This window comes from Camelus ferus, chromosome 3 (assembly GCF_009834535.1).
Source record: "Camelus ferus isolate YT-003-E chromosome 3, BCGSAC_Cfer_1.0, whole genome shotgun sequence".
NCBI lineage: Eukaryota > Metazoa > Chordata > Mammalia > Artiodactyla > Camelidae > Camelus > Camelus ferus.
Window position 1 is genome coordinate 17,213,512 of NC_045698.1, and position 25,082 is coordinate 17,238,593.

Below are 25,082 nucleotides of genomic sequence, written 5' to 3' on the forward strand. Positions count from 1 at the left end.
CATAAACCACTGTGAATTTAGTCTTTGCAAAAAAATTTGTAGTTTTAAATTATAAATGTGGCCCTTTCTTATAAAATGACCCCAGTATCTTTTAATAAGTAAATCGGAAAAAAGCAGGGCAGTGAAACAGAAGATACAGTTAGAAATGTTGACGTAACAGTTTTGTTGGCTGTTGAATAATGTTGAGGATTTTCCCCTAACCCAAAAATGTGCCATGAAGAATGATCATTCGATATCAGGTTTTGGAAAGATAATTTAAACAGTGAAAAATAGAGGGGGTGGAGTTGTTCGTTATGCACAGCACCTAAGGAAAGAATTACAGGTAACATCTAACCAGTTCCTTCCTCAGGGCAGAAGGCTGCCATGTTCTGAATATTGACCTTCATGATGAATCTGGCTGGAGACAGATGGTAATGACTGATACTCAGCAGTAGTTTTGACCACCACAGGGAACTCTTCCTCAGTTGCTTTTTCCAAATGGGGAAATAAGGAGGACATTTTTATTTTAAGATGTCATCTGAAACAGCCGACTCTGCAGCAATCCCTGAAAATGATCAGTTGAATCTTGGCTTAGGTTTTCTACAGTAAAGAACACCTCTCACCTTATTAGAAAAATAGAATTCTGTTCATCTTTGGCCATTGACAAACATTGTCCCAACAAAAGTAGGTACTTCTGTTTTATTATCTTATTTACCCAAAGTATCTACTTATTTAAAATGGACTTTTCTAGTTCAAAGAGGAAAATATTGAAATATTTAATATAAGCATTCTACTAGCCACACTCAAAAGGCTGTTACTTCTGCTCTTTGTCATTGGGTTTGCAGGTCATAAATGTACCCTGTATATGTTCTACTTTTGTCATTCCTTGAAATGAATAATCACAAGAAGAATCTGCCATTACACATGTAAAGAATGGTGAAGTGAATCTCCCACAGTTTCACAGATTCTGGCAGAGGACATGAGACTCCTGGACCACAAACAAAGGAGTCTATTGTTTCCTGAACAACAGGTAGCATAATTTTATATTGACGCTGGCTTCTACTTGTTTCCCGAGTTCCATTATGGCAACCCAGAAGTAGGCCCAACTGTACACTGTACTTACAGTAGATTTGTGTGGTAGCTGAGGAAATCCAAGCTTAAGAAAATCCCTATTTTATAAAGGAGTTACTAGCAAACCTGCCTAAATTTTGCCCCAGGTGGATGCCTCACATATCTTTTTCAGACTCAACAGGAAACATATTTCTATCTATTTCTGTCTTCCAAGCTCTTTGCTATACAAACATCCTTGAAAATAGAGTAGGCAACAAAGCTATGGCATGTAAAAATATCATGGAGAATTACCTTCAAAATAAACAAAAATCAAAATATTTGAGAATTAACTACTAGAGAAAGCAGTAGAGGTGACAGCCCAGATAAAAATGTGAAACCAAATAGAAGAAGAACGCTAACCCCTCTTTAGCATTTCATGTGCCGGTTAACACTTGATGGTAATCATTATCTTCTCAGTAGCAGGTCTCTTCCTATCAAACGCCTTTTTAAAAAAATGCTCTTGCTTCTTTTCCATTGCCAGAATATCGAGGGAGGTTTATTCTGCACTATTGACCTTTTAACTCATTAATAATATTTTATCAACAGACACTATTTATCATGACTGAAATACTTTGTGGCTACTGCCTACCAGCTAATAGTGCCATTATAAGCCAAAAATTTAAGCTCAATCATTTTTCAAAGGACTTTTATTTTTCTTTAAAAAAAATCAGTTACTGGTAGATAGACATAAACATTAAAGAATATACACAGAATAAGGATACAGATATAATACATGCAGCAGAAAACAAGTTCTTATTAAGTCACAGATTTCATCACTTTTTAAAAAGATTTTATCTTTTACAATAGTCCAAAACAAGCTCTTTTTTCCTTTTCAACTGGAGACATTACCTGTTTTTCTTGGCTTGAGTTTGCTATAGATTTGTAGCCCCAGCTAAAATATATGGTCTATTTAACCTTCATCAGCCTTATTGTAACTTTTCCCCATAGTTCCCCGGAATAGATTTTCTAAAATTTACAGCCACTCTGCTCTTGGTGTATTGAAATTGGCACAGTGTACAATATCTCAAACAGTAATTCCTTCTCCCTAACAGTACAGACCTAAAGTGAAACAAATCCATTGTCCCAATCGAGCAGGACCTCTCAGGCAGCTCATGACTAATTGAAAGTTCCTCTGGCTTCCTTTTTCTCCCCACTATGGCCAACATTTTGTAACAATATTCTACTCACCTGCTTTTTTTTTTTAACTGACTGTACAATCAGCAAAAGAAAAATATTTGCTTTTTATTTCTTAAGAGGTTCAGATGGAGAATTTATGGTACTTCACTTATTTTAATATTTGGCACAAGTATTTCTTAGCAAATTGTCACATTGAATAAATGCCACTTACCACTCTTGTTACTCTGTGTGCTTGTTTGTTTTTTAGTAGTTCCTTGATCCCTACGTTGCCTTGCTCATATTGAGAACAGAAGTATTTTTTGTTTCAATTTCTGAAAATAAATACTGATATAATTTTTGGTGGATTGATATCTATATTGCTAAAATAACTATTATCTGCATGGTATATATTTATAAGATATTAGATTTTTTTTTTACTTTCTGTTATCTCAGTCTGATTTTAAGAGACTTTATTAATAATCCCTGAAAGTCTTTTACAGATATCTCACATGTCTATATCCACACAGAACAAAAACACTGCTTTTGATTAAAGAAGAAAAAATAAAAAAATAAAAAAAACCAACTTATCAATTCTATTGAAAACCATGCCAACAATCCAGATTTTTTCTTTTTCTCTTATTCCTCTTTTTCCCCCAACTTTATTTTTGCTTGATTTGCCTGTACTTCCTCAATAATTGATTTTAAAATATTGATTGATTACTTCCAATATGTCAGACAATGTGCTACATAGTGAGCATACCGTCTGAGCAACAGAGACAAGATCCTTTCCTTCTTCCAGCTTACACTACAGTGGAGACAACAGACAATAATGAAACGAACGAATACAATGCAATGAAGCATGTGCTGGTGGTTCCCTAGCAGTGGGTACCAGTTTTTAAAAGATCAGGGAAGAGAGATATAGGCTGAGTCCTGAAGACTGAAGAATTCAGTTTCTCCCTCATCCCCTCTTTCTCCTTCATCATCACATAATCCTCTTATTTTAATATTTATTACCATTAACATAGTGCCTATATTTGGGTTTCTACAATGTAATTATTAGCCTATCATTATTTAAAATTTTTGATTTAAATATATTTATACATGTCTCATTTCATAATCACTAAACTCCTGAGACTTACTTTCAGCAAAAGAAAAAGTATGCAATTCTCAAATTGTTATTAGTCTTAAAATAGTAATAGAAATAACCTAAGCTTTTCTATTAGAGCATCTGATAAGGTGGATACTGCAAACACGTAATTTCATGTACCCTAATTGGATGTAACCAAATACAAGCAATCTATCATGTTTCAACATTTATGGAATACAGGAATTCTTCACCATAAACATTAAGAGAAACTGGCTTCCCATTTGATGACATGTTTCATAGTCACACAGTGCCTCTCTTCACATAACTTTATTTATAAGAATAACTTTTTATTATGTGAGTACTGGGTGCTAGTTGTAAAGATTTTGAAACCAGAGGAAATTTGAAAAAAATAATCACACCAAATTATCCTTCCCAGAAATAACTCTAGACAAAAGTTTGATATTTTATAGTTGCATAATGTACATTTGTGTAAATATATATAAATTTAAATTTATATATATATCCATATAATTTACATGTGACCCTTTTCCATGGAATTTTCCCATAATACAATTTAATAGTTGTATAGTATTCCACTTGAGGAATTTTTCTATAAAATTAGTAAATAATTTTGTGTTCTCCAAACATTATTGTTATTTCTAACAATTCCCTTTAAAAATATTATCATAACAAATGTGTTTTTACATGACTCTTTTTTTCATTTTGTTATGATATAACCTTCAAATTGGTAAATGAAATAAAAAAAATTTAAACTATATGATGTAGCCAAAGATTCCAGTTTTAAATATTCTACTTTTGATCCCATTTTGCTAAGTTTTGCTTTATTTAGCCAAGTATTTAAACTAATACAAATGATCTTGTTTCTGATGAGTTAAAACTGTCATTGAATAAGGCAATTAAGAGTGACACCATCACTTCTTATACAATGAACTAAAGGAAAAGAGACTGGTGATGAGAAGATCCCTGGTTCTGATACCTCTGGTCAGAAACAGTATTCTAAATATTCTGAATCTTAGATCTAGCCTAGGACTGCTTCACTGGATATCCTTTGTCTTAGCTTGGGCTGCCATCACAAAATACCAAAGATTGGTTGGCTTGAACAACTTATATTTATTTCTCACAGTTCTAGAGGCTGGATGTCTAAGATCAGGGTGCTAGCTTGGTTGGGTTCTGGTGAGGACTGCCTTCCTGGCTGGGAGATGCCCACCTTCTATGTTCTCATATGGCAGAAAGAAAATTAAGAGCAATCTTTCTAGTCTCTTCTTATTAGGACACAAATTGCATCATGACTTCCTTTAAGTCCAATTACATTCCTCAAGCCCCATCTCCAAATGCTATCACATTGGAGATTAGGGCTTCAACATAGGAATTTAGGGAAGGCAAGACACAGTTGAATCCATAGCATCCTGCTTCTTCAGATCATCCAGCTGAAAATCAAGTCTTCCTCCTCCAGCGTACCTGTGGTGGGTAGCACAGAGGCAGTCACACGGTGGCACAGGAGGACCCACATCCAACACATATCATGAGCCACGTGTATCCCAAGAAGGAAGGTTGGACTGTTGTTAAGAATCAGTTGCCTAAAGAACAAGTGTGGAGAAATGGTCAGAAGATTACTTGAAGGCACTTACTTCTTTCTTCATTTCCTCACCTTCTGTTTTAAGAGTCTGAATGAAAAAAATCAAGAAAATCTATTTCTCTGACTCTATTCTTCAGCTGCATTCAAGAATCATCTGCAACTCAATCCCATGTCTTGTCTCTGCAGGTGGCAAGAAGGCTTGAATCGACACATTGTGTTTCTCTAGTACAAATGACTAGCTCATTCTGTCTGAGCCTTGTTACCTTATCAGGATTCCTTTACAAGGTACAGCTTTAGACTCAGCCTTTGCAGGGTCATTTAGTGATATGTGGATTACATCAGCCAATCTGAGGAAGTGATGACTTTTTCTCCTCCCAAAAAAAAAGTCTTTCCTCCAAGCATACTTTTTACTATACCATTCTAAAACTTTAGCATCGCATATACCTCTAAACCTAATTTTAGGAAAATAAAAAAAACACATTTTCCAAGGACATTCAATAAATTTTCTTTCTTTCATGATTTTTTTTCATATAAGTAACTGTACTCTGGGGTAAGTACTCTGGGATAATATCCCATTTTTGACAAAAATCACAGAAATAACATTGTTAGCAACATTAGAAATATAAGTGTAGTATTTAATTATTTTCAAAGCATTTTCATAGGGATTAATATATTTGACATTCATATCAGCCCTTTGAGATTTGAAAAGAATTATTCTCATCCTCATATTACAGATTAGAAAACAGAGGTATGTTAAGGACATAGTGTGTCCTTTAACCCAGAAACACTAAAAGAAAGGGTCAGGCTGAATTGGGGATTTTTTAATTAAACTTTTTTTTAAAAAGCATACTCTTGACAAAATCCCATAGGGCTTTCCTTTATTATTAGCTGTTCCATGCATTTATATTTCGACTAATCAATTGAAATTAAAAGAAAGTTAGCAGTTTATTTGCCTGCCGAATCTCAAATCACTATGTACATTCATACCCCAGAAGAAGGCTGCATTTTTTCACATGTTTGTATCATATGAAGAAATAACCAAATTGGTTAGTCTGTACTTGCTGATGTTCTGTTTGATAACAACCTGAATTTTGCACTTTCTTTTATAACTGCTATGGAGTCCTTGTATTTGCACAAATCAATTTCCATTTTTTGGAATAACTAGGCTTACATAAAATAGCTCATTAATATCAGAACTTTATGCCTATGTAATATAATTGACTCATTGTAATTAGTGGCATGCTTATTTTTGCCTGAAGTTAGGCATTTTCATTTTTCTTCCTTTTTAACTGGTGGGTCAGAGAGACAAAGCTAAGTAGAAATTTGTATAATTATCCTTTGTATTTCAAAAGTTCTAGAATGTCTAATCAATTTAAGTCACGAACTAGTTTTTTCTCTTTCTTCAAAATCTGTAAATTCAGGAAAATACGAAGCTCTTCAGATGGAGTTCAATGAAGAAATCATATTTTGTTCTACTCTGCCTAACCTAATTTTTATTATCAACATGCTTAAGAAAATAATTAATTAAATTTTTATTTTAATTACTACATTGCTGGCATTTAAGGAAGCGAGACTTTTTTTTTATGTTACACCTTTTGTTCCCAAACTCACTTCATTCCTGCATTCATTTATCAAATATTCATTATCTGTGTCAGATATTTGGCTATATAATTGAATAGAAAGAGAAATAGGGCATGTCCTTGTTTTGATTTTATGTATTGCAGATTCTAAAGGAGCAGGGGAAAAAAACAGACTATAGTAAATGCCATAATAGAGGTGTGTGTGTTACTTCCATAACACAGAGGAAGAGGAGGACACAGCCAACTTCAGGTGGATTGGCTGTCACGGGAGCTTTCCCAGAGAAGGTTGCTTTTAATCAGATTCTACAGTGTTTGAAACAGTCTGCCAGATGTACCAGATAGGAAATGGGAAAAGACACAAAAAATCAGGTATCTTAAAGGGCATGGATTTTTCAAGCGGAGTAAGTAAAATTTAATTTGAGGAAAAGGAAGGTGAAGGGTATGGGCCAGGTGGCTTAGCTGCAGAAAACATTTTAAATGTGAAATTTGAAAGGGGAATTGAAATATGGATGAACTGTGGGCAATGGAGTAAGGCGGAACTTGGCTTGAATCCTGCTTCAACCTCAGTAATAACTGTTTCACCTTGGACAAATGACCTGACAGCTATAAGACTTGGTTTTCATATTTGAAATATGGGAATATATATGTTTTATGGGTTTGTCAGGTTTAAATATATAAAATAATAAAATTTATGTGATGAACAGGTGCCTAATTTTACTCAAATTTCAATTACTATGCTGTTGTTACTTGTATTGCTATTAATATTATTAGGGTTTTTTTTCATGTAGGGAGCTCATTCAGCCACTGTGTAGAGGACTCGCTGGGAGAGGAAGAGACTGCAGACTAGAAAATGTCTTCATAGGGTACAGCCATCCTGTGTGCGGAACAAAGTCAGCATAATAATAATATTGAAAACAAAACATTATCTGAATGTATTTAGTGCCTTATCCCGGAAAAACAAAACCAATAGAATATATAGAGTAAGAGAGAAAGAGACAGACAGACAGACAGATAAGGACAGAGAAACAGAAAGAGACAGAAGACAGAAACAGATAGAAAGGGACAGACAGAAGACAGAGACCTGAGACAGGGAGGGAGAGAGATTTATTTTAAGGAATTGGCTCTCTCGATTGTGGGGGCTAGAAAGTCTCCCATCTGTGGGGTAGCAAGCCAGCTAGAAACGCAGGAAGAATTTCTGTTAGAGTTTCTGGCTGAATTCCTTCTCCTTCAGAAAACCTGTTTTGGTGCCCAAGGCCTTTCACTGACTGGCCTTCACATTTTGGAGGATAATCTGCTTTATTCAAAGTCTACTGCTCGTAAATGTTAATCACATCTTTTAAAAAAAAATGGTTCAGCTACGTCTGAACTGGTGTTTGATCAAACAACTGGGCAGTGTAGCCTAGCCGAGTTAACACAAAATTAAGCCTCACAACAGGGCTGATTAGACCAAGATTGAATACACTCCACTGACAACATGTGAGATGTCCACAAGGTTGTGGAAGGTGAAGCTGGCACTTCAGCACCAGGGTATCTGATTCCATATTCAGAATGTCACCCATACGCTGCACCAGCTCCTAATAGAAGGAGCTATGAAGGAGAGAAAACATGTGAGAGCCATGTCCGTATGTGGGAAATAAGAGAGAAGAGGAACCAGAAAATTGTTTCCTATGGTTGATTTTAAATCATTGCAGGGCTGGTAGGTAGACTCTGAAAAGACGTGATTGTGGAGGACGAAGAAACGGTCTGTTTTGAATCCGGTAAGTCTTTGTCTTGCAGGACATTAAGCAAAGAGCAACACGTTACTTCCCTGAGTAAAAGTCTTCCATGAAAAAAAATCGTCATTGGTCCTTGCCTCCCTCCTTTTCAAATGTCATCCGTGCTGCGTGAAATGTCTTTCCGCATTTATCCACTCACAACAGCCAGCTAGTCCAGGTTTCGGATGGACTCAAGTCTTCCTTGGGAAGCCTTCTGTGAGCTTGCAGGCACACTTGGCCAGCCTTCCCTGTGCTTTTATAGGACACAGCTCTGTCAGCGCTGTCACACTCTACAGTGACTTCCTGAGGTGAGAACTGTTGTCTGACCCCGCCTTGTACAGTCTGCAGCTAACAAAATATTTGGTTCCTCTCACTGGGCAATAAGTCCCTGCTGAATGAATACAGACTAGTCTCCTCCTTTCACTATTATAAATATGCATACAGTTGAGCTGGAGTGTGAGATACTATGACAGATTTATGGATCTTATAAATATCCAGCTTAAGTGTGAACTAATAGGTGGACTGCCCTAAAAAGTGCAAATTGACTTTGTAAAGCCTCATTCCTGGACTCATTCATATCTTTTCCAGCTTGGTTTGTTTTGATGTTGACTCCAAATTATATATCATTCTTATGCCTGTACATTCACATGATTAGATGTGCTAGAAAAAAAAAATACCATTGATACACAGCAATGCTGATTATGGTGTAACTTGAACAAAATCTAAAAATAAACACTTAAGGGGAAAAGAAATCAGTATATACATTACTACATCAGCTTTAAAAAGGCTTTAATTTTTCTACATTGAAACAGACAAACAAATTAGCCTATGTATTTTCTTTTCTTTTTTTTTTTTTGACATCTTATCCATGTGTTCCTCCATTGTATTTCTTTATCTCAGGAAAATCAGGTGGCTCTCTAATATGGTGATATAGTTATATAACACTGTGCTACAGCTTTAATTTTTATAATCATATAAATTGATGCCAGTTCTAATCATTAAAATTTAGTTTATGATGGCGATTTTAGAAGTACGTACTCTGCTCAAACTATATAATGTACATTAATTTATTTCAAAGGAAGAACAAACCCATATGAAAGCTGATTTACACATTCACTTTGAGGCCTTGAAATTCCGTCTGCCTCTGTGGCACTGGGCCACATCACCTGTAGGTCAGAATCTTTCAGGGGCACGTAGGTGTTTAGTAACATTATGCCCGGCAGGATGCACAGTGGGTACACACATCAGTGACTGAACGCAAGGTCTCTCCTCTCTGAGCCTCCTTCTGATTTGTGATGTTTGCATCTGTATATGGTTTCAGGCCAAAAATGAAGGGATGAGCAGTGACTTTGACACATTGGGTGTTTGTATAGGATTATCTCTTATAAAGGCCTTAAATTTGAATATTGTTGACATATGAAATCCAAGAAAAAGAAACAAAATGCTCACTAACTTTCATTAAAAGATCAATCCATTTTAAATAATGAAAATGCATAGATATGTTAATTTATAAAAACTGATTTTATTTTATGCTTTTAGTGGAGGTACGGGGGATTGAACCCAGAACCTTCTGCATGCTAAGCACACATCCTACCACTGAACTATACCCACCTCCTATAAACGCTTACTTTAAAGAAGCATAGAAAAATAGTTTTTCAGATAAAAGGATTTTTTTTTTAATTTAAAATAGCATGCAGCTTATTCTAATGTTAAGATCTTTACTGACCTTGTTACACTTGACCTAGCCTGTTCTAGGTGAAATCTTTGTGTCTGTATTCTTCTATTCTTTTACTGATTCCTGTGTAACAGGAGTATTCTTGATTTTAAGCCTCTAAATAAACAGAATTGGTAACTCAATAATAACCTGTGAAACACAAACTATTTTCTATTCAGATCAAAACCTCACATTTTCTCTACTGTGTTAAATCATTAAATTATGTGGATAAATCACAAATTATAATTGGGTTATTTTACCAACTTCTTCAAAGGAATGTGCATATTTGGATTAGTATGTCTTATTCTTAATCTCCTTTTAGTTTCAAAGAGTCAAGAGATTTGTATTAACCTCTAGGAGAACGTTCTTGAAGAATGCCTCCAGGAGACTTCCAGGTGTCAGCCCCTCCTCCCACCTCAGCTATAGCTTCAGGCATTTTAAGATGCTTTGCATATTCTGCTGATGTTGCCTTCATTCCTCTCTCTCTTGTATCTTCATAACATAACAAGCATTTGGTGAGTGTCCACTAGGTGTCAGACAATCTCCTAATAATTTCAAGAGAAATTATCTTCACACAAGTGGAAAGAATGGGACAAGCAAGAGGATGGTATGAGAGAGAGGTGATTTTCTGCTTTCTTCTCTTTGAAAATATTTAGGTAGCTTATTTCATAAACACTTCCCAATTGGAGCTGACTTTACAATTGATTTAATTATAACACTATTTATTTAAAAATTGGCTTTGAGTAACAAATTAGTGCAATAAGGTAATTACTCTCTTAAAGACTCGTTTGTAGAAGGTGTTGCATTGTTCACACAGTAGAAAATATTTTAAAGACGTTTGTAAATAATACTTTTTTCATTTATTCATAAAACGTTGTTGGAATATCTTCAATATGGTAGGTTCTGTGCACAATTTCTGCAAAAAAAAAATGTCTATCCTCAAGGAATTTACACTTAGCAAGAGAGAAATTAACATCATAATCATATTCAGAAATGCAAATTGGGATGTGAACTCTATGTACTCAATCAGCAAAGGCAGAATCTCAGTGCCAATATAAAACTTCATATCCCATTCTTACACTTTTAGGCAATTTTCACATTAAATAAATCAACAGCATGTACTCCAAGATTTTGTTCATTTTAACTAAATATACTTAGTTTTCAAAAAAAATTCAAATTCGAAAAAATTTTGTTGGGTGTCTTGACAGCGTATTATAAAGAAAGTCCATTTTTTTCTCTTATGCAACATTGTTTTGAAAATACTTAGGCATGCTCCTAACTGAAAAGAAACTTCAAGAAACTGTAAGATAAAAAGAACTGCTTTACAAAGTAATTTATAAATGTTGTGCATTAAAAGAAGATTATTATTTTAAACTGATACAATATGCTATACATAATGGGAATTTATATTATTTTGAAAATAAAAATGTAATCTCCAAGTTCATTGGTTGCTTCTCTTTATATATACAATAGCCAAAGCTATCTCTCTGAAGAGTTCCTCATTATATTCATCCTAAAGTCCTATCTTGATTCTGTTTAATTTTTTTGGTTTAATTTGTTGCTTTAGTCTCACTATACTGTTTTTTTTCAGTATTTGGTGGTTCATTTATTATCATTATTATTATTATTATTAATTACTATTTGGAAATCCTATTTCATTTCTGATTTGCTGTGGTTGTTTCCAGGTTGTTACATAAAATGGACATTATATACTGATACTACTGAGAGGTATACGCCAGGGTCATTTCTTCTGGATATGAGCTGTTCCTGCTGTCCTGGGTATAATTAGCTTCCAAGAACATTCCTCTGTCGCTTCATTCTCCAGGCTGACACTCACTGCTCCAGCTGAAGATCAAGTGCTACTACTGCTAGTCTGAGCAGAAATGGGAGGGACTTGAGTGGTCGAGCTACTCCAAATCTGTTTTTCCCATTAGTTGCCTTGACAACAGATGTTTCCAGGTTCATTACTGCATCTTGCATGCACTGGCTCAGCCTGGCATTCTCTGATGCTGCTCCTACTTTTGAAGTGATTATCTGCTGTACGTGTTCTGGGAGGTGGCTTCTTGGTTGAGATCTGGGCCTGTCTGCTTTCCAAATGTTAGGGTTTCCCTTAGTATTTTGGTCAAGTGATATCACGTTTTCTTATTTTGTTGGACATGTTTAAATTTATTCTTATTTGTGAAATAATCTTTTTGGTCCATTCATGGGCTGTTAACTGGGAGACTGTATGTATTTCTAACTTCATTTTTTTGTCTCAATATTTTACCAATCTCCACCTTCCTATTGTCCGTGCTGTAAGCTCATATTTATCTTTCAATACCCTGAGCACTGTACTCTTTTTTTTTAACACAATTTGTTACTTTAATCAGAGACTTTTTATTTGAAAATGCACTTCTTTTTGATTCTTTGATTCCTTTCCTCAGGGAATGGTAGCAACATTCCCCCATTTCTTACCCAAAAATGTCAAGGTCTTTTTTTGGTTTCTCTTTCTATCCTATTCCCTCAGTGGAAACTTCCCACTGAGGTTTTCTTAACCTGTTTTAACTGTTTTTTTTTCCTGATAATGTGTTTAGAAAATGTTCAAAATTTCCCTCAGCCTTCATTTCCACTACACTTTTGGTTCCACATCTATCATTTCTTGACTGACCTCCTGCATTCACATTAGTGTCCATTGCCTTCTTTAACACGCCCAACTAATCAATTTATTTCATGCTATACAATATTACTTCTAAATTGTAAATCAAGTCTCATTTTCCCATGAATCCCCATTGCCCCTGGGAAATAACTTATCGTCCTAGATGGGGCACAAGATTCTTCACTATTTTCAGCTCATCTCTCTCTGATTCTTGGAATCCATTAAATTTGGAGTCTTTTTTCCCTCTGATTCCCCATGCTCTTTCTAGTATCCTTGACCGTTAAGTCTCAATTGAGACATCTGGTCACCCAAGTATACAAATGGGTGCCTCGTCAGAAAGATATTCTCTAAATATTTCTTGAAGACATATTGATTACAGAAACCATGTGCTAGACAGGTGGATTCTTGGTGCCATTATCTAAACTATTCCCTTCTTTTTTGTTTTCCAACCATTTCACCTCTGTTTTTAGTCTTCCATTGGCTCCTCAGCAACCAAAACCAAAATCAAACCAAAACAAACCCAAAACTCTCTCAGCAAAGCACAGATAATTCACTTGACTCACCCTCCTTTGAATCATTTTATTGAGCACCAACCTAAAGTAGTTGTATTGGGACCACAACCTCCTATAACACCACAAATCAACATTAATTTGTCAATATTAGATTGAGCCATAAAAAGATAACATTTTTTCTTGGTCAAAAAAGTCAGATTTTGGCAACTTGATGTGATTTAACCTAACGTGTACAGTATTAAATTCTAGAAAATATTAGCACATATAATTTTCTCTACCTTGTTACATTTCCAGTGATGATGTGGTACTGCTCAGAATTTGATATGCAGACACCTCACATGCTGGTCCACCCCTGAATGTGTATTTGAAACAGATATTTTCTCATCTGAAATGGCTCTACCACTTCTTTTCAAAAGACTACTTTTTAGAATACTTTTAAGTTCACTGCAAAATTGAGTGGAAAGTAGACAGTTCCTGTATACATTTTATCCCACACAGCACAGCTTCCCCCACTGTCAACACCCCTTGACCAGAGTGGGGCATTTGTTACAATCAATAATGCTACACTGACACATCATGATTGCTCAAAGTCCATATTTTACACTAGGGTTCACTCTTGATGTTGTATGTTCTACAGGGTTTTGACAAGCATATAATGATGTTTACCTACCATTATAGTAATATACAGAATAATTTCACTGTCCTAAAGATCCTCTGTGCTCCACCTATTCGTTCTTCCCTCCCTCCCTGGCAACTGCTTATCTTTCTATTGTCTTAAGGGTTTTGCCTTTTGTCATATAGTTAGAATCAGACAGTATATAGCCTTTTCAGATTGGTTTCTTTCACTCAGTAATATGCATTTAAGACTTTTCTATGTCTTTTCATGACTTGATAGCTCATTTCTTTTTAGTGCTTAATAATGTTCCATTGTAAAGATGTACCAGTCTATTTATTCATTGACCTACTGAAGGACATCTTGGTTTCTTTCAAGTTTTGACAGTGATGAATAAAGCTGCTGTTAACTTCCATGTGCAGGTTTTTGTATGGGCATAAATTTTCAACCACTTGGATAAATATCCAGGGCATGATTGCAATGTCAAATGGTAAGAGCATATTTAGCTATATAAAAGAATACCAAACTGTCTTCCAAAGTGGTGGTGCCATTTTACATTTCCATCAGGCTTTACCTCTTTTGATTACTGAGAAGACTCTTGTACACTATTCAGAAGGAGGGCAGTTCTCATTTTCTTTATGAAACTTTCATCATCTCCTTTGAAACTAGGCATTTTGTTCTCCATTTTACCCTAAGTCTTAAGTTTTAAAGCATATATCAAGTAGACTCTAAGTGAGACCAAATACCAGAAAGAAGGCCAAGAGTCTTTCCAAATGTCAACTCACCTTACAAAAGGTTGTGGTGTGTGATGTTGACTCACGTCAGACACCAGAACTGAGTATTTGGGGAAGACACGTTTTAGGGCAGAAGAAAATGTGGGTTTTGCTTGTACCTTTCCGGACTCTACCACACTAATCCATGGTTGCATAAAATGAATTTGATTGCAGGTTGCTTAGAGCATGTATTGCAGGAGTCCTGATCTACTTTGGCATGAAGCTCCTGTCAGAGCATCACACTGGGAAGAGAGGCGTCCTCCTTTCAACACTGAAGTAGTATTTGGCAGATTGAGATGAGCAGAGTGATCTAACACATGGTGCTTACTGTTAGGGACAAGACCTCAGAGATGACAGAAATCAGCAAGGCACAGGATTTTGACTGGAGGAAGGGACTCCTTCATCTCAGTTTTATCCTGTCTTTGAAAATTTGAACTTTGAACAAAATTCTTAAGGAAGTTGAGAAGCACTCAGTGCTGTTCAGAAATCAGTTGATATATAAAAAATCCTTAAGGGTTAAAAATTGACCAAAAGTACTCAGGAAAGTAAATCAGTAGGGAAATAAACACCTCAAAATCAGCAGAAGACAGATGCCATTGAAATACGACTAATGAAATAAGTATGAAATAGGATGTATCAGTTATAGGAATAATTAGAGATGAAATAAAATATTGTATATCATTCTACTTTGAAATAACATGCTATACACTGTAAAGTATTATTTATCATAGAAAGAAGTATCTTTCTGCTATACCTTGAAAATAATTTAAATAACTACAGTTTAATTAAGGAATATTCTTATATTTTTTATTGGGTGAGATTGATACAAGAAAAAGCCTCAAAAATGATTTCATTTAATATGAAAATACAAATGTCTTTATTTATTTCAATTTCATATTTTCTGTAATATTCTGGTATTTTTTAAAGAAAAGTGTTCAAAAACTAAAAAATTCAATGAAAGTCCTCAAGAGAGCTAACCTGTTACAATTTTTAACTTTCCATTTTGAAAAAATGATTATTAGGCTTTAAAAATGTATTCACATGTTTAAATGCTTGCCAAGCTGACAGTGAGTCTTTTCAAATATTACTGTTTTTCTCATCATTAAACCAAGTGAAGTTGACAAGAATGAGGATCTCTGCCAAGAAGAAACATTTGTTTATTCTTATTTAAGAAGGTAATAGAGATTAGACACCTTAATTCCCTAAATACTCAAATTTAGAGGAGATTTTATAAAGATTTTAGCCTTTAGTATATTGTTATATCACTTGAAAGTTTCAAAATGCCCATATAACTTTTTTTGTAATATAAGTTAGTATCACATAGTTTTTATGAGAGTATTGAATGATTGTATTCATGTGACTGATCAGAAAAGGTTATTGTTAAATATAGTATTGGCTAAGAGCATGGATTCAGGTGTTAAACTTACAATATCAAATCTTATTTGGACAAATTATTATCTGAGTGACCTTGGGTAAATTAATAAGAGCTCTCTCCCTGAGATATTATGAGGATTGAATGAGTTGACATCTGTAAATGACTTAGAATGATGTGTTTGACATTCAAAATCAATCAGTGCAATTTACCACGTTAACAGAATAAAAAATAAAATCAATGTAATCATATTAATAAAGGTAGAAAAAGCATTTGACAAAATTCAATACTCAGTCATGAGAAACACCTTCAGTAACTTAGTATGTATAGAAGGGAACACCTTTAATATAATAAAAGATACCTATGAAAACCCATAGCTAACTTAATACTTAGTTATGGACCACAAATTTCCTAAGAAGGGAACTAGGCAAGGATGTCTGCTCTCAGCACTGTTCAGCATTGTGTTGGAGTTCCTAACCAATGCAAAAGAGAAAGAAAAAAAGTCTTTCAATAAATATCAGAAGAAGATATAATTTTGTTTCCAGAAAATGTTATTGCTTTATGTAAAATACTAGTAAATCAGGGGAAAAAAATAAGATAACTAATAAATAAATTTAGCAACATTATGAGATTCAAATCAACATGAAATAATTAATTGTATTTTAGTACACTAGTAACAAACTATTGAAAATTAACATTTTTAAAAGAATACCATTCACAGCAACTTCAAATTAAAAGCTATTTAGAATAAATATGGAAGCCTACTACAATGAAAACTATAAAATAGATCAGAGAGAAATTAAAGATTTAAAGAATTTAAACATTATATTATGTAATCTTCCTAAAAATAATATACAGATTCAAAGTCATCCCTGTAAATAATCCAACAGACTTTCTTAGTAGAAATTGATAAGTTGATTCTAAAATGGGCATAAAAATGCAAAGGACCCAGAAAGAAGACTTATACTACTTGATTTTAATACTGCAGTTACTATAAATCTATTGTAATAAGAAGAATGTAGGGGTACACAAATAGATCAATGAGACGGGATAGAGAGCCCAGAAGTAGATATAAGTGTGTAAGATCAATTAAATCTTGATACGAGTACTAACATAATTAACTAGGGAAAGTCTCTTCTCTTCAAGAAATGTTCTACAACAACTTGATATCTGTATGAGGGGAAATGAGAAGGATATGAGAATCAATATCCCTACCACAAATGATTCACAAACGTTAAATTGAAACGGGTAATTGAATTAAACATTAATGTTCCAACTATAAAGTCTTAGAAGAAAATTTAGGATCATATCTTTGTGACCTTTAATTAGAGATTTCTTATAAAAACCACTAACATCATTAAATTTAGAAAAAAAGATAAATTAGACTTTATCAAAATTGTACATTTCAACTGCTCAAAATGTATACTGAGAAAACGAAAGTGCAAGTCACAGTATGGCAGAAAACAATAAATGTAAAGCTGTCTAAAGACTTGTATCTGGAGAATCTGTGTGTGTGTCTATGTTTGTGTGCATGTCTAATAATTCAAGAATAGCATTGTTTATAAAATGTGCAAAAGACTTCTGAATCACATGAAGTGGTGCTCAACATATTAGTCCTCAGGGAAATGTAAATTAAAACCATTAAGAAAAATTACTTCATACTCAACTTTAAGGACTAAAATTAAAATCCGATGGTATCAAATGTTAGCTAGTATGTGGAGCAATTTGATCTTACACACGTTCCTTCTGGGAGTATATGATGTTACAATCGCATCAAAACACAACTTGGCAGGTTTTTGTGTTTTTTTCCTTTCAAACAAGACCTACACTATGAACCATCATTTTCTAAATATATGACTCAGCAATTACTCTCCAGAGAATACTCACGAAAACTTCTTTCATAGTAATTGAAAGGGAAGAAATGACATTAATATCCATTAATATCTTATCCATTAATAGACAAAGAAATTGTAGCATTCATGTAACTCAGATCCAATAAAAGGAACAAACAACAGATGCATGCAATGATATAGATGAATTTCAAAATTTTGTGGTAAGTGAAAGAAGTCAATTACAAGATAATACATATTGAGTAATTACATCTATATTATGTTCTAGACAGGCAGAACTAACGGATGGTGATTGAAATCAGAAATCTCTTTTGCACAGGAGGAACTTGGGAGTGTAGATTTACTAAAACAGAACCTGAGAAACCTACAGCAATGATGAAAATGTTCCATAGGTTGGTTGAGGTGGGGATTATACTTTGCACATGTTTGGCAAAACTCCAAAATTTCTATACTTAAATTACACCTTATTAAAAAAATAGTCTACCTCAAAGCAAATAAATGGCTTTAATCTATGAATACTGATCTATAACCAAAAAAATGCTACAAAGAGGTAGTTTCTATAAAATCACATACATAATATCTATGTAATTATATAAGTATATAATTTCATATATGTATATAACAGTTTCATATGTATATATAACAGCAATAAAATGTGTTTGAAACTTATATGCATATGTAATTATGTATCTGTATGTGTATACATATATAAAGATGAGTAATATGTGTATGTATTTCTTAGAATACACCAATAAATATAAAAAGATTTTTAAGAATCAACACGAAATTCAATATATATTTAAATACATTTTAAAGCTTGGATGTTCTCCAGTTATCCAACCACACGCTGAAAAGGTCATTTGAAAACCAATATATTCAACTACATCTTTAAAAAAACATGTTTACATATTTAAATATTATAGCCATTATTCCTCCACAACTAGCTCAGCCCTATCTAATTACATAATTTAAATATTATTTTTTAATATCTTGATGATTTTGTTTATACAGATAATTTTAAGAAGATAGATTTGGTTTATACTTTTAATTTAATATTTTTTAGAAGCAGTTTCTTTTTCTTCTCTTTATTATAATAATAGAATAATTTTTTGCCTTCTTTGTGAGACAATCCTAACATATTCTTAATAATTATAGTCTTAATCACAAGCATACTTAATGCCTTAAAACCTTGGTAGGTAAATATAAGTCTTTGCTTCTTGTTTCTCTTATTTTGCAAAAAAAAAAAAGAAAGAAAAAATCAAAAAACAAGTATTAACTAATATTTCCTTCAAACTTACTATTTTTCTATAATTTCAAACCCACTTTTCTCAAATAATTGAGAAGCTATGAACCAAGATGAAAGATACAGAATTTTAAAGAAGTACTTGAGCCAGGATTGAAGATTTTGGCCAAACGAAAAACAAGCATCAGCTCCCAGACTCTACCCTGAAGCTGTGAGAAATTATGAGATTGAAGGAACTTGAGTTAGCAACGCCATGGAACTCTGAAAACTCTGTGGGAACATAGAGGGACCCCATGTGAGAAGAATGGGAGGAATGGAGCCCAGCACCAGGGAAATCACTGCCCTGAAGTGGGACAGGACAAGAGGCCACATGTTAATGTTAGAACAGGTTGGAGAAATTCTTATTTGCCGGTCTCAAAATCATTTTAGTGGATCACAATGAATGTGCTTAAATAAAATGAAAGTAAATTGAAACATCAAGGTATATCTCATGAGTAGCGCTAAGTATGTTCTCTTAAAATATTTGTAAGTTAAACTTTTCAAATGTGTGTGTATCTATATCTGTATCTATAGATCTATTTCTATCTACAAACCTAAACATGTCTCTGTGAGGGGGAGGGCACCATATATATTTATTTTCTTGGGTAAAATATTAGCTCCCTGAGAACATAGATATTGGTCTTTTATTCAACCCTGACACCTATAGTCAGATTACAGCAATACCTGATATTTAATGGGCATTCAATAAACATTTTTACTAAATACAAGTATATTCCACTTTATTAAAATGCACTATGAAAAATATATTTCCATGGTAATGTGTAATAAAACAAGTTTGAAATAATATGCTATAATTTTTAACTAAAAAAGCACAAGACAGGGTTTAGACTTTTACCCCTCCTCTGGCTCCAGTTAGATATTATTAGGGAAAGCAAAACAAAAATCCATGAGCGTTAAAAAGGAGCACCTGACATATGAGGAAGACAATCACAGCGAAAGCCCACGTGGAAGGTAAGCCATCAGTTAAAGAGAATCAGAACTAATATGTGTGTGTGTGTGTGTGTGTGTGATACTGGAAAGGGAAAGGAAAAAGAACATATTGAAAACATGAAGCAGGAATAAAACGCAATTTTAATAATAGAAAGCAATCAAAGATGTTAGGTATAAAACTACAATTATTGAAAAAGAGATCATCTCGTGCAAAGCCCTCTTATTCAAAGATAAATTGGGACTAGAAACTGAGACGGGGAATAATTGTTTCATGTCTCTGAATGCTCTTTTGATTAATATATGAAAATGTGAATTTGCATATGACATATTTTGTTTTGCCTTTTTGCTGTTTCTGAGACATTCCAGTAATAGCAATTTTATTTAGTTCTAAAGAAACATATTCTTGCTAATTTAATAGTTACAGAAATGAAAGATGACAGCATAGAAGGATCTGTTACTTGGAAAACATTAAAAAACCCTGTTAAAATTTACCTTTACTCATATATTATAGTTTTAAATGAAGAATTAATCAGAAAGAATGTTAGCTCTTTAGTTGTAAAGACTAACACACAGGAGAACTTTGATTCTAAAAGATAACAATATTTGCTTGAATCTGATTTTCTCCATGTATTCTCCCCCCAAAAGCATAAGGCCAATGGGTGGAGAAATACACACACACACACACACACACAGGCACACACGCTCCACACCTTAGCATTACTAAGAAACAGGGCATACCATAAAAATTGCATTACATCCAAGTACAGATACAAACACTAACTTTTCATAGTGCTCCCACTCCGCTGCCAGCCTGCTGGTACAGAGAGCAAAGGTCATTATGTGGGAAGGGGAAATTTAAGAGACTTCTTAAAAAAGCAAAAGGGAAAGAGGAACTTCAATAAATCATAAATTAAATTATCTTTAGTTAGATAAATTCCAGGACTAAAAGCCAAAATACTGAACACACAGCTGGGATTTGGTAGTTCACAATACCAGCCGCAAGAACGTAGTTTGAAAGGGAACAGGACCAGAAGTGAGAGACATGAAGAAATGCTTCTCTGGAGAAGATAATCAAGAAGGGGCAAAAGAAATAAGAGTGGAGGATTAGTATCCTACAGAAATGAAGTAGAATTATCTAACTCCTCACCTTCAACTATTACATCAAACATTGACAAGGTCTCACTTGAATAGTATAAACTTCACTAAACTGACAGAAGTGGATGCTTTTGAACGTGAAACCTGTGTAGAAAGAATAGTGGCCCCCTAAAGGTAAAACATCCTAATCCTGAGAACTATGCATATGCTTCCTTACAAGACAAAAGGGAGTTAAGATGCAGATGGATTGAGGTTGCGAATCAGCTGATCTTAAAAATAAGAGGTTATCCTAGATTTTCTAGAGGGGCCCAATGTAATCATTAAGGTTCTTAACAATGAGTGATAGCAGCAGAAGAGCAAGTCAGAGGCATGTGATGCATTTATCCAGAAAAGGTCCACCACCACTGCCACTTACTGGCCTTTGAAAGTTGTGCTGTTTCTCAGTGCATTGTGCTCACTCTGCTGAGTTTTACCTTGGCTTCCCATTCCAAAACTCAGGCTCTGAAAAAAGCGGCCAGAATCCACCTGAACCTCAGAGCATTAATAATTGGGGCTGGTGTGAGTTGCTTTGGATGTGTTTTCCACCTAGAAATACTGATAGGAAGTGGGCAAAGCCCTCCAGCAGGCATTAGGCTTTTAGTGTGTTTCCCAGTTATAAGCAAGAGCCCAGCTACTGACTCTTAGGGGAACTGGCTAAGATTTCAGAAGGTTCAGCTGCATTAGTTAATGGCCAGGACAGGAAAGTGACCACCCCCACTTTCGGGCTACTGTACAAAGGAGTGTGGGCTACTGTACAAAGGAGCCAGGCAATGACTCAGAAGAAGGAGAGGGAGGCTCTCCTCCCCTGGCTGCTGTGTTTTCAGGCAGCACCAGCACACTGAGTTCTAAACTGTGTGGTTGGGACACCGTCACTGGGAAAGTCATGGCCCATGGCAAAGGCAGATGTGGCTTGGACCCAGATCCCTCTATCGCTGCATACCTTGCTGCTGTCCCATATCATCTCCCAATCCCATGAATATCATGGGAAATTGCGATGCATCATGTTTTCCGCCATTAAGGCTCCCATTCCCAATATTATGGAGATAATAAATGACACCCCAAAAGCCCCGGGCCTGGGCTCTGCTGCCCTAGGTCTGGCCAAAATATTTCACTTTGTCACGATGACTGAAGGCTCACAACTTCAATTTGCTTGCGGTTTCAAGGGCATCCAGTATAACTTAACCAGCTGCCCATGGGTTATCTGAATAGCTTGTAACCCACGTAGCAAGATCTAAATTCACTTGAACTAACCACTGCCACCTTTGGCATTAAACGGATAATATTCTACTGTGGTGGTTCTCTGAGGATGCATCCCAGGAAGATTTACTCCTAGTAACACAATATTTACAGCAGAGAAGACAGACGATGGCCCCACATATGAGCCAAGGATGAGCTGCTGAGGTTGGCCAAGGGCTTCAAAATTCCTCTTGCTGTAAAACATCAGTTCACAACCAAGCCTCGTGTTAAGGCAGGCCCAGCACACAGCAGGTAGCTTCACCTTTTGGAAACAACATAGTCCACACTTATCCTTAAGCCTATGTGTGCTTTATATGCAAATTGGCTTCTTTCCACTGGGGTGAACCTCAGCAGGATGCCTTGCCACTGGCCCAGCAAACCAGACAGTGGGTCCTGCCATTAGTCCCTCTGAGCTCAGACTTCCCAGCTGAGTCACTGCAACACCTCGTGGAGTCGCTAGACTAAGCACGGCTTTACTTGGGGTTCTGAGCGTGGGGTTCTGGACCAAACGCCTGCCCCAGACAGCAGCCTGGGACATGACACTCAACGTCAAATGTTTGACGCCTACTGGGCCCCTTTAGAGACAGAGGCATCATAGGGCTCACAGCCCGGATTGCCTCCCACATGATTCCCTGTCCTGCCTTGAGAAGGGATTCAATCCAGCAGAGTCTTGCATGGCCACTGAGGCCTCACTGTTAAAAGGCAGTGGGGTACCTGCAGGGAAGGACTAAACTGAAGTCAAGGGCCTTTGCAGATTATAGGAAAATGAGGCCCCCCTGCCTGCGTGCTCAGCCTATTGCCCACTGACACCGAGGTACGGCTACTGGCACCCCCACTGGTGGCTCCTCCACTGGGCCCCCTTGGGACCCACTGTCTGACGTGCAAAGGGCATTGGTGTTCCTCCCAGACAGCAGCGCCAGCCCGGTGTGCAGTGCAGCCCAGGGGAGGCTGAGCATTTCTTCCTGCTAGCGGCGTGTCCCTAGCTGGGGAGGGCTCTCCTGGCTGGCTCAGCAGGCAGAGTGGTGGCAGTGCCTGTGGCTCTACAAGAGTCTTAAAGGTGGGACTCCCAAGGACATATGTTTTTTTCCTGACACCAGGCAGTAAATGGGCTTGCTATCTGGTCTGGACAAAAGGAAAAGGATAATTTCATGATTCAGGGAAAGTCTCTGTGGCGCATTTCCATTTGGAGAGAGAGAGCCAGCTCACCTAGGCTGATCGTGGTCACGTGTGTCTCTGTGCACACACGGCAACAAACACCAGGAGCACATTATAATCACACGGCAGACTCCTTGTCCAGTCTCCATGCCTGCTCCAAGGCCCCACATGGGCCACCTCCTGGAGTACCAGACATAGCCGGGACACAGCAGGGACACAGCAGGGACACCACGCGCACTAGCACAGTGGGCCCATGTCACCCCCAGCCACGGGGGAGTGACAGTGCTCACGGACGGAGCAGACAGGTGTGAATTCCCCCTTGCCACAGTTCTAGCCAAAGTGGTGGTAAATAAGTACTCTCTTTGTTCCCAAATAGAATTCTAGAAGGCTCCCACGTCGGGACAACCTGGGTGACAGACCCTATTCAGGAAGGCACACTGATTTTCTTGGACCACTGCTGCTCTCTACTGGAGATGGTAGCTGTGTGATCACCATCAGTGATACTGGCAGGGGGCTCCTGCTGGCTGCTTCCTCCAGAAATGCTACATCCACCCTGCAGCCTGCTTCTTTACCAGGTGTGTGCTCATCCCTTTGGGCTGTCGATATAAATAAAATCACACAACATGAGAGTCGTGGGTTAAGTTTCACTTAGGATAAAATGAGGACTATAGCCCAGGAGACAGCACCTCAGAGAGCTCTGAGGAACTGCTCCAAAGTGGGGGGACTCAGTATTATATATGATTTCAGTGAAGCGGGCACGTGCAGTCAAGCACACATTTAGGAGGAGGCTGCTGCTAGTCATGAGGAGCAGATGTCACCGTTAATGAATTTAGTACTTTTCCAGATACGAGGAGAAACAAGAATTTGGGCTTATAAAATCTTCTCCTGAAAATATCTAACTCTCTGAAGAACCCCTGCTCTGCCAGTGTTCCCAGAGCACAGAGCACTTCATTCCTGCTCTCCACCCTGAACTCCTTGCCGCGCATGTTGGAGCTCAGCGGCTGCAGCGGCTCGTGATTTAATCCAAGCAGAGGTAGATGGCAAGTGCCCATGTATCCAATCCTTGGAGAGGCAGGTGGCAAGTGACAGTTTTTAGTTGGCAGGACCCACCAGGTATTGTAGATACCTCCCAAGCTGTTCAGCCACGGGCTATAGAACATGGAATCTTGTGGAATTTCCACCTAGCTTACAGGTCCCAAGTGCCCAGACTTACAGAGAAGCACAGTGGTTTACTCTAAGATACCCTCCTCAAGCTTTTAAACAGTAAGTGGTTCCCCAAATGGACAGATATGTTACCCTAAGCTCTAACACTACTTAATTCCTGGCCCTTAGATCTCCAACCCCCCGCCCCCACAACACGTACACTATGACCAGCCTTCTCCAAGGACTCCCTCGCTAGCACACACAGGGAACTCCCACTCCTCTGATGCTGGAGAGACATCATTCACATCCACTCACAGGATCAGTGCTCCCTTTATCCCTTTACCATTCTGATTTTCTAGACGTCTCCCCGTCTTTCACACACTTGTGATGTGATCAAGGGTGGAGTAGACAGCACGACCTTCTTATGTTGGAAAGCTCAGGGGACAAACTGAGAGATCAGGATTGTATCAGCCGTGAAGCTAAGGCCAA

At 36.5% G+C, this 25,082-nt stretch overlaps 1 long non-coding RNA gene across 1 annotated transcript in view; it reads left to right on the forward strand.

The window, feature by feature from the left end:
* Positions 1-19,866: 19,866 nt before the first annotated feature.
* LOC116660607 overlaps positions 19,867-25,082 on the forward strand; it is a 34,504-nt gene continuing 29,288 nt past the window's right edge. The window contains exons 1-2 of the long non-coding RNA XR_004316179.1: positions 19,867-19,946; positions 23,827-24,025. This is a non-coding gene — a long non-coding RNA (uncharacterized LOC116660607). The remainder of the gene's footprint in view (positions 19,947-23,826; positions 24,026-25,082) is intronic.